Source organism: Callospermophilus lateralis, unplaced genomic scaffold (assembly GCF_048772815.1).
Source record: "Callospermophilus lateralis isolate mCalLat2 unplaced genomic scaffold, mCalLat2.hap1 Scaffold_144, whole genome shotgun sequence".
Taxonomy (NCBI): Eukaryota; Metazoa; Chordata; class Mammalia; order Rodentia; family Sciuridae; genus Callospermophilus; species Callospermophilus lateralis.
The window spans coordinates 838,521-850,657 of record NW_027512584.1 but is presented as its reverse complement, the minus strand read 5'-3'; positions in this window follow the sequence as shown (position 1 = coordinate 850,657).

Genomic DNA, 12,137 nt, shown 5'->3' with positions numbered 1-12,137 from the left:
TGCACCTTCTAATTAGTCTGTCTCAAAACCAGAAATTCATGTGTTGCCAACACCACCAAAGTGAAATCCAGCTGACACAAATCGAAGAAGCCACAAAATTAAAGACTGTTCTAAACTTGGTGATAAAAGTTCTCTTGTTCCCCAAAAGTTACAGACAAAACAAGTTCCAAGTATAGAGTATTTTACAAACTTTTTATGCAAACATGTGCTACACAGATAAATAGCAGTGGGACAGATGCCTCTTCTATTGCTCTGCTGCCATGATTACCAGAGCTTGTGATTATTGCTTCCTGTGGGGTTGTTATTGCATACCCAAAGAACTGGGGACCCTAGTCAAGAAAGCCAGTCAACCCGGTTGTTAGGCAGAGTGTGACCCAAACCCTCAGACAGAATGATTCTCATTCATAGAATTAGATAATGTTGAGTGTGGTGGTAACTTTGGAAATCGTCTTAGCCAATACTTCACTCTACCAATGTGTTTTAAATGGTTGTTTTGACATTTCCTATACATAACCTTTAAAATTCAGAAGACATTGGTCCAGGCATGCATTTAATTATAAAACTTAAGGCACATATGGAGCAGAGAGAAAATTTTCTAGGGAAACATAGAGAATTATGTTTTTGGATGCTTCTTTCTACTTATCCCTGAGACCTACAACATGCAAATGAATTTCCCCCTTTAAATATGTTAAAAAGAGTAATAGTACTACGAGGTATGTAAAATGAACATTAATTTCTCCTTATTGTATAAAATGTACATCTCATGTACAATTTATGTTGATAAAAATTCTAAACTTTCAATATGTATACACATGCCAACTTTCTGTGAACCAACATTGCATAAATCATATTCAAAACAAATACCAAAAATATATGACTTACATAATTAAACACTTATGTATTAAATTTACATATGGGAATAATCTTTCCAATTTAAATATATTGAGCCATGCTTGGGTCCATGTATTCAACAATGTTTGGGCAAAAAACTCCTTATCCAGAAGTTCTTTTCTTAATGAGTTCTAAAAACGTTTAGGCCACTGCCCTCAAGTCATTTTGAGTACCCTTAAAGTTAGAAATACAGGCCTAAGGTGGATCTTCCTATTGCTTTTTCTCAAAGCAGTGTCAGATTATCCCACCATATTTATAAGCTCTTGTCTTTTATTATTACATTTCTACTAATTAATGGGTTGGAAGATGGCTCATCTAACATGAACAGGCATTACCCAGACCACCACTCCTCCAAAATTCTCTTCCATTATTATTTTGCTCATAATCCCTCTGAGATATCTTCTCTGTAATCACCATGTAGCAGTGAGGAAGCACAGGTCTTCAAAGATTCAATGGTTCCTAATAACTCATCTTTTTTTTCCTGTCATTTAAAAATGTATTTCATAAATTAAAATCCTCCTTTTTAAGAAATTTCTTATTTCCCCAAAACTACTGCTGCTTCCCTTCCATCCACTCAAGTTGTACCCTGTATAGTCAAGTTTTACCTGTTACATAAATCCTTCCCTGAGCCCTAGGTGATCTATACCAACTTTGAACCTCTGCTGCACATACTCTATACCACCCGGTCTAGTCCACCATTATACATAAGCTTGGGTTCATTTGAATTGTTTCTTTATGTTGCTCCTATCCTCCAAGATATACTATAGATCCCTAAGAGGAAATTATTACCCTTTATATTATTTTCCTATTCTCACAGTGACCAGTAGACTGCAGAACCCAAAGTAGGTGTCAAATACAAGTCAGTTAGTAATTGGATAAATGTTAAAGTTTCTTTCTGTTTTACAAATGATAATAAAGCAATATTTCTGCCACAAGCTATCACAGGCTTGTTTCTTCTAAAATTACCTTTTAATTGATTAAAATATTTATCTATAAGGAATGTACCTATAACATTAATAAAAAGTAAAAAGCTTTGCAATAAAAGCCATCCTTTCTAATCACAAATTTGTTGAGCTAATAAGCTTTTAAGGTACTGATCTTCACCTTCCAGGAACTCACATTCTCCTGAGAAAAAATAAAGTCAATAAATCAAGATAAAATGTAAAAAGCCCTTCCAAAGAGACAAGTTCCACCACATCAAAGGCCAGAGAAGAACCCCCAGAGATTTCTTAATCAAACTCTACAATCTAGTGATTGTACACATTCTGAGTCACCTTTTCATTTGTCCTACTATGTAAAACCAGAGTACTTTAAAACAATAAGATTTATGATTTATATTGAGATTCACCGAAAACAGGCAATAGAGATAAGAAGTAATTTAGGAAAAAAGCAATGGATATCATATTTGGAGAAAGTAAATTCAGACAAATATAAAATATGAAGGTACATTCATGAAAATGTAGTTTTCTATTCAAAACAAAAGCCACACTCACCTGAAGCATCTATCTACTTTAATCATGTTATTTACTGTGGTTTTGCTTGTTCATGCCTGTGCAATTCCTTGTACATATACCTGGGGACTGGCAAGGTTCAGCTGGCTTCTATTCAGGACTATCTTTTGGTAAAAATTAGTGTAAGATGGAAATACTGTCTTTGCTTATTTGCAATCTTAATGTTACATGACAATGTCAAGATCTCACTGCAGATCAGTGTACATATCAAACCTGTGTCTTAAAACTCTTTGACCTTATTGTGAATACTCTTTTTCACATTTTTCTTTCACATTTCAGGATCTTATTATCCTTATGTTTGTATAAAAATATTACAATTAGATTTCATTTTCTTCCAGAATCAGTGAAATAGACCTCTGATATTACTTGCTTTGAAATAAGTATATCTCATAAGTCATGGCTGGCAGCAGAAGAAACAGTAAGGCTTACATATTTGGAAAAGAAATTTGAAACAGTAACCTCAATAAAGACTGGCCCAAGGTGGAAATAGAAACACATAAGAGATCTAGAGGGAAAAAATGTGTGTCATGTCCTTTTGAGTTTTCTAAATGATCATTGACAGTTGAAACAAAAATTATTACACTCCTTAATGTGGGTTTAAGTATATAAAAATACTTAAGACAATTGTATAAAAAATGGAGGAAGAAGGAATTTAAAGGTAGTAACAGTGAGTGAGAACACCCAGTCAACCATCCAACCACACAGATAGGCAATCAATACTCAATATTTTTCTATATTCCTAAGCTATGGTGTTCAATATATTGGGTGTTTTAAACACCTTTTTAATTATGGTATTTTCAATTCACAATAGGCTTACTGAGATATGGACCCATCAAAAGTCAAGCAGTATCTATAATCCAGAAGTACTTGAAATGATAAAAAAAAACAGTAGACTGTAACAAGTTATGTGTATATAATGCAATACCAAAACAACCATCAAAAACATCTGTACAGAGAGAAACTCTAAAAAAAGTGGATAAATCAACATGGTATTATTTTTAAAAATCTTCAAATAACTCACAGGAAGCCAAGAAAAAAGAGAAAAGTGAAAAAAGAAAAGTCAAACAAAACAAAAATAAAATAAATTTAACCACTAACAAATGAATGATTTCATATAATGCAAATTAGCTACATATACCAAGTAAATGAGACTGGTAAAGTAGATTTAAAAACACATTCAAACTATATTTTGTCTTAAAGAAACTCAAAGCAAGCATAGTGTTATAGATAAGTAGAAATAAAAGATAAAATAAGATAAACAGACATTAGTCAAAGGAAAGTAGAAGTAGCTACTTAATATCATATAAAGTAGACTTTAGAGCAAAGAAAAGTATTAGAGAAACTGATGGGCATTATAGAATGATAAAGTAGTTCTAAATGCATATGCAGAATATGTGAAGCAAAACCCAGTGAAACCAAAAGGAGAAATATGTACATCCACAAATATAGTTTAACATTCCACCTGAAACAACTGAAGGACTAGGCAGAAAGTCAGCAAGGACATACCATACTTGATCTTAGTCAGAAGCCAATAAGTGATCAGAAAGGATAGAGAAAGATTCAACAACACCAACCAACAGAATCTAATAGACATTTGTTGAACAGTTCACCCAATTACACACATTTTGTCAAGTTCTATGGATCAGAGATGCTCCTTGATTTATGATGGGGTTACTCCCAATAAAGCAACTGTAAATTGAGAATAGTGATTACATGGCTGACTGGGAAGCTGTGGCTCATTGTTGCAGCCTAGAATCCCAAAAGGGCATTGTACCAGCTGGGGTTAGCCTAGGAAAATATAACAATGCACAGTATCATTTGTACTGAATGTGTATCACTTTCACAACATTGTAAATTGAAAACAAAAATGTAAGTCAAACCATCCTAAGTCCTCACAGTCAGCCCTCTTTATCTGTGGATTTTGCATTCACAGATTCAACCAACTGAAGATTGAAAATATTCAGGAAAAAAATGCACCTGTAGTTAGCATGAATATGTTGTTTCTTGCCATTATTTTTTTAAACAATATACCACAACAACTATTTATATGATATTCACAAATTACATTAGATATTATGAGAAATCTAAAAAGGATTTAAAGTATGCAAGAGAATATATGTAGGTTTTATGAAAATACTGTGTGATATTGCTTAGGAGACTTGAGCGTCAGTGGATTTGGATATTCATGTCCAGGAGTCAATACCCTGTAGCTATCAAAAGTCAACTGTAGGCCTGGGGTTGTGGCTCCGCCATAGAGCGCTCACCTAGCATGTGTGAGGCCCTGGGTTTGATCCTCACCACCACATATAAATAAATAAAATAAAGGTATTGTGTCCATCAACAACTAAAACATACACACACACACACACAAAAAAAAATTAACGTCAACTGTATATATCAACGTAGACCACATCCTGACCTATAAAAGAAACTTCAAGAAATTGAACAATGTATTATCATACAATAATATACTCAAAGCAGAAATCTAGATCAGAAAGATAACAGGAAAATCTCCAAGCACTCTGAAACTAAACAACACACTTTCTAGCAATCCATGGGTCAAATAGGAAGCCTCAAGGGAAATTAAAAATGCATTGATCTGTATAACAATGAAAATACAATATATCTAAATTTGTGGGTGCAGCTAAAGCAGTGCTAAAAGGAAAATTTATGGCACTCAACATAATTAAGTCTCAAACAATAATGTAAGTCAATACATCAAGAATCTAAAAAAAGAAGAGCAAAATTAACCCAAATAAAGCAAAGGAAAAAAAATAAGAAAAATAAGCAGGAAAGCAACAGAACAAACCAATGAAGCAAAGAGTTGTTTCTCACAAAATTTCAATAAAATTAGCAACTCTAGGAATAGTGGTAAAAAATGGAAAAAGGCACAAATTATCAAGCATGAAATGGTATATCACTACAGATTCTGAAATCATCAAAAAAATTATATTAGAATACTATGAACAACTCTACACACACAGTTTTGACAATTTAGATAAAATAGTTCAATTCTTCTCAAAATAAAATATAGTACAATTTGTCCATGATTAAAGACATAATTTGAATAGTTCTAAAATTTTTAATGAAATTGAAATTGCAATTTTAAAAATAACTTCTGACCTGTTTTCTAGGCCCACATTGTTCACTGATGAATTCTGCCAATATCTAAAACAGAACTATTACATGGTGATACAAGCCAAATAGTGGAGCAGAAAAGAGCTGTACCTTCCTTTCCTCAATGAACACACCAATTCAACAACAATTCATGAACAAATTCTCTTTGTAAGAAATACAGAAACTAATTAAAAACTTCTACATTCCACACAAACAATAAACCAGACTCATCAAAAGTTAGGGAGATTTGGGGAACTTCTTACCAGAATCCATATGCCTGGCCAAACACTACACAATTTCTAAGAGACCCACCAGCTCACAGCTTCTATGAGAGAAGAATTGGTCTGCAGGTCCAATGCCCCAATTTCAGTGGGAGCTACCCAATGAACTAACATCTTTTTTGCCTATTGTGGTCTCAGATAGGTCCTCAAAATCCAGTTGCCTGAAGGAGAATAGAGACTGCAACTTGGGCTAGTAATCATATATGCTCAGTACAGATGCAGCATACAAAACACACATACATCCCTTCCAATTTCTCCCTGGGAAAAGAATGGGTTGATTATTATATATACACATATACTGCCCGACTTTTCCAGGGGTTCCCCGAAAACTGATTTCTTTCATGCCTATTCTAATAAATTTATGGCAGGGAGTTCAATTAGATATGCCTTACCAGAAATGCGAAAGGAAGTTATTCTCCTTGAAATTAATTGATACTAAACAGCAAAATTATTTATTATTATTATAGTATAAGATAGTATAAAACTTATCATTAAAGGTGCACATATAGAAAATTAAAAAATAGTTTGAGTCTTTGTATTCAATTAAACTTGTTATTACTAGCTTAAAAAGACTAATACAAGATATTTTGTGTAATCCCTATTGCAACCACATAGAAAATGGCTATAGAGATTACACAAAAGAAGAATCAAAACATCAACAACCCAATGAAGATATAAAGAGAGGAAAATATGTACAAAAGAACTACAAGACTAACAGAAAACATCTAATAGCACAGCAATAATAAATCCTCTCTCATCAAAAATTAACTTAAATATAAATTGATTAAACTCCTCAACCAAAAGATATAAAGATACCAGATGGATGTTTTTAAATGACCAAACTGTAGGCTGCCTACAAGAAACTCTAAAAATGTTCAAAAAAGTAGGAACAAATGGAAGTTCTTTACACATGTAAACTGAAAGCTAAGCAATGGAAAAGGATATTCCATGCAAATGGTAGGCTAAAAGGGAGTGGCTTTACTTATATCAGACAGACAATATATAACTTGAGTTAAAAATGGTTCCAAGGGACACAGAAGTACAAAAACAATTTTTTTTAAATTGTGTGTGTGCTTGCGTGCCCAACATCAGAGCGCTAAATGTGTAAATTGAACATCGACAAAACTGATAGGAAAAATAAATAGCAATATAATAATAGTAGGAGATTTCAATATCCCAATTTCAATAATGGATGGAATATCTAGAAAGAAGTCTAATAAGAAAACAAAAGACTTTAACATTACAAGCCAAATGGACCAGAGATGCATACACAACATTTCACCCAATAGCAGAGGAATACACATTCTTTTTAAGTGCACAATAAAAATTCTCCAGAATAAATCAAAAAAATTAACAAATTTAAGAAGTTTGAAATCATAGTAAGCATCTTTTTTGAACATAGTGAAACAAAAATAATAATAAACAGTAGAAAACTAGAAAATTCACAAATACATGGAATTAAACAACGCACTCTTGAGTAACCATGGAGTAAATAAAGAACTAACAGGGGGATTAGAAAATATTTTGAGACAAAGAAAAACAAACTAAAATATACCAATACTCATGGTATGCTGCAAAAGCAGGACTAAGAGAGTAGTTTATTGTGGAAAATGCCTACATTAAGAAGAAGAAAAACTTTAATAAACTAGATTTATGTGCCAAGGAAATAGAATATTGAAGAACAAACTAAATCTAAATATACCAGAATAATAGAAATAAAAATCACAGGAAAAAATTTAAAATAGATAACAGAAAAGCAATTTAAAGTCAAAAAATTAATAGCTGGTTTTCTGAAAAGATAAACAAAATTGACAAATTTTTACTACACTAAGAAAGAAAATCAATCAATAAGATCATGAATAAAGGAATAGACATAACTTTGTTGCCACAAAAATACAAAGGATTATAAGAGACCACTATGAACAATATACACCACCAAATGGTAATTTAGAAGTACATTTCAGTGATCTTATACCCTGACCAAATGGGATGTAGTCCTAGGATTCAAGGATGGTTCAGCATATGAAAGTCAATTAATGTGTGGCTTATCACATTAATATGATAAAGGATAAAACTCACGTTTTTCTCAATAGCTGCAGAAAATACTTTTGATAAAATATAATTCTCTTTCATAGTAAAAATGCTCAAAAAGTAGAAAAAAATGGAAAGTTCTTTACATAATAAAGCCTACATGTCCACAGCTAAAATCACACTTGATGATAAAAACTGAAACTTTTCCCCCCAGATCAGGAGTAAGAATTCCTCACCTAGTCAAAAATAGTACTGGGAGATTTATTTGGCAACAGAAAGAAATAAAAGGTATCCAACTTGGAAAGGAGGAAGAAAACTTGTCTTTGTTTACAGATAATGTGATACTATCGGGAGAGAGTCCTAAAAACTCCATTTTAAAAATACCTGTTATAGTTAGATGCTATGACACACACCTGCTACTGGGCAGGCTGAACTGAGGTAAGAGGTTCAAGACAAACCTCAGCAACATAGCAAAACCTGTCTAAATAAATAAATAAACATACTAATAAACTCAGTGAAGTTACAAGATGCAAGTTCAGCATCAACAAATATCACTTGTATTTCTATACATTAACAATGAATTTCATGAAAATGAAATTAGAAAAACAATCCCATTTTCAATAATAAAAGAATAAAATGCTCAAAAATAAATTTAAGCAAAAAGATAAAAGACTTACATACTAAAAACTACAAAGCACTGATGAAAAAAAAATTAAAGGGACACACAAGTGGAAAGACACTACTCTTCATATACTAAAAGACTTAATATCATTTAAATGTCAATACCTCCAAAGAAATAAAGAAATTCAGTGCCACCAGTCAAATCCCCAATGGCACTTTTTACAGAAATAGAAAATCAATCTGAAATTCATATGGAACCCCAAAAGATTGCCATAACCAAGTGATTTTGAGCATGAAACAAAGCTGAAGACATCACAATTACTGATTTGAAAATGAGACTACAAAGCCACAGTAATTAAAACAGTATGCATTTTTAATTTATATTCAAATATACCACAGTGAAACCCACAATTCTGTATAAATAATATGCACCAATCTTTTTTAAAAAAGCATAAAAAACACTATGGTAATGGCACAACAACCAACATATCATACAAAACAATGGAAAAAATAAAGAATCAAGAAATAAATTGATACACATCTGGCTAACTGATCTTCAAACAGGGTACTAACAATGCAAAGTAGGAAAAGGATAGTCACTTTAACAAATGGTATTGGAAAAATTGGATATTCACATGCAAATTTTATTGGGTCATTATCCTACATCATACCAAATACAAGTCCAAAGTGAATTGAAGACTTAAATCTAAGACCAGAAACTCTTAAAATTTTTAGAAGAAAACATGGGGAAAGCTTTGTAACATTATTCTTTGCAATGCAATCATATATGCATTCCCAAAAGTGCAGAGGAAATGCAATGAAAAATCATTCAGCCTTTAAAAAAGGAAACTCTAACCAGGCATGGTGGCGCCCACCTGTAATCCCAGTGGCTCAGGAGGCTGAGAGGGGAGAATTGCAAATTCAAAGACAGCCTCAGCAAAAGTGAGGCTCTAAGCAACTGGGTGAGACCCTGTCTCTAAATAAAATAAAAATAGGGCTGAGGAAGTGGCTCAGTGGCTGAGTGCCCCTGAGTTCAATTTCTGGTGAAGAAAGGAAGGAAGGAAGGAAGGCTAATATTTGCAACTACATGGTTGAACCTACAAAAAAAAAAAGTTAATTAAACCAGTCACAGAGGGCAATTACTTCCTGATCCAGTTCTATGAGAATAATAATCTAAAATAGTCAAATTTATAAAATCAAAGAGTGGCATGGTGGTTGCCAGGAGATGGGAGATTGAGGAGTTACTAATCAACAGACCTAAAGTCTTAAAAGAAAGATAAATAAATCATAATATTTACTTTAAAATTTTTTTCTTGTGGTTAAAAAATACAGTGTTATACATTTAAAATTTTAAAAGGGTAAATTTCATGTTAAGTGTTCATATCACCCATAAGAGAAAAATTTTCAAAAAGCATCCAAGATATTTTTAAAAGGCTAGAAAAGAATCAGTGAGTCCAAATGTTAAGTCTCTTCTGGAAAATAAGAAGACTGAACACTTCTTGATTTATTGTATGAAGCTAGTGTTGTTCTGATAACAAAACTAGGCAAAGGCAATATAAAATAAAGGAAACTACAGACAAACATTCTCATGACTACAGAATTATGATGAATGGATAAAAGAATTATGTACTATGATCAAGTAGGGTTTATTCCAGAGATGCAAGGAAGGTCCAAAATTTACAAGACAATCAATGTAATCTAACATGTTATCAAACTAAGGAAAAAGCTGCATGGTCATATCAACTAATGAAGAAAAATCATTTGGAAAAATTTAACACTCATTTGTAATAACTATCAGGAAAACAGGAATCTAGAGGAACTTCATCAACTTGAAATGGGCATCTACTAAAAAAAATGAAGCAAACATTCTTAATGGTAAAAAAAAAAAAAAAAAAAAAACAGAATAATTCCCCCTTAACATTGGGAACAAGGCAAGAGTGCCTGCTTTCACCATGTTGCTCATCACAGCACTGGAAATTCTACTCACTATATTAAGGCAGAAAAGGAAATCAAAAGCATGAAAGAAAAAATTAAAATGGCCTTATTTTCAAATAACATGATTATCCTCGTAGAAAATCTCAAGAAATATTCAAAAAGACAATCAATAAGTAAATTCAGAAAGGTTATAGAAGACAAGATAAAATAGAAAACTCAATTTCATTTGTTTATGTTAGTAATAAACATATGGATGCTGAAATCAGAAAGATAATGTGTGTGTTTTAGATTTGATGTGTTCCTCAAAGTTTCATGTGCCAGAAGCTCAGTCCCCAAGGTACAATATTGAAAGTTGGTGGACTTTTGAGAAGCAGGACCTAGTGGGAGGTGATTGAGTCTTGACCACCCTCATGAAGGGACTAATGCTGGTCTCCTGGGGTGGATTAGTTCTCTCAAGAGTGGATTAATTCCCACAATGCAGATTGTTATCAAATAGTGAAACTGGCTCCCCCACCCCGAGGCTCTCATTTCTTCTCTCACCATATGACCTCTCTCACATATGATTCCACCATATGATGCTATTCACCAGGAAATTCTCAACAGAAGTCAGTGCTGGAACAATATTCTTGGACTTCAGTATTTTGAGCTGAAGTAAACCTCTATTCTGTTTTTTAAATGTATTTTTAAACATTTATTATTATTTATTTATTATTTATTCATTTTTTCTAATTATTTATACATGACAGCAGAATGCATTTCATTTCCTTGTATACAAATGGAGCACAACTTTTCACTTCTCTGGTAGTACATGATGCAGAGTCACACCATTTGTCCAGTGATACATGTACCTTTGGTAATGATGTCCATCACATTCCACCATTTTACTTACCCCATGCCCCTTTCCTCCCTGCCTCCCATTTGCTCAATCCAAAGTTCCTTCATTCTTACCACCACCACCACCACCACCCCTGATTATGGGTCAGCATCCACTTAGCAGAGAGAACATTCACCCTTTTGTTTTTGAGGGATTGGCTTACTTCACTTAGCATGATATTCTCCATGCCATCCATTTACCTGCAAATCCCATAATTTTATTCTCCTTTAATGCTGAGTAATATTCCATTGTGTATATACACCACAGTTTCTTCTATCCAGTCATCTATTGAAGGTCATCTAGATTTTTTTCATGGTTTAGCTATTATGAATTGAGTTGCTATAAACATTTATGTAGCGGTGTCACTGTGTTATGCTTATTTTAAGACATCTGGGTATAGACTGAGTAGTGGGATAGCTGGGTCAAAAGTTGGTTCCATTTCAAGTTTTCTAAGGAATCTCCATACTGCTTTCCATAGTGGTTGCACAAGTTTGCAGTCCTACCAGCAATATGTGAGTGTACCTTTATCTCCACATCCTTGCCAACACTTAATATGGCTCAAATTCTTTATAATTGCCATTCTGACTTAATCTCAGTGGCTGAGGAGTTTGAAATAGGAGGATCTCAAGCTTGAGACCAGCTTCAGCAATTTAACAAGGGCCTAGGCAACTTAGTGAGACTTTGTCTCAAAAAAAAAAGAAAGAAAAATGGTGAGTCCCACTCCTACCGTGAGGGTTTTTAAGGCAAAGACTGCATGTATCCACCCCGAAGACTGAGATCATACTCCTTACAGTAAACTTTTATTGTTTGTAAAGTGTCCAGCTTTGAGTATGTTTTTATAACACAAAATGGACTAAAACACAATACTATGGACAG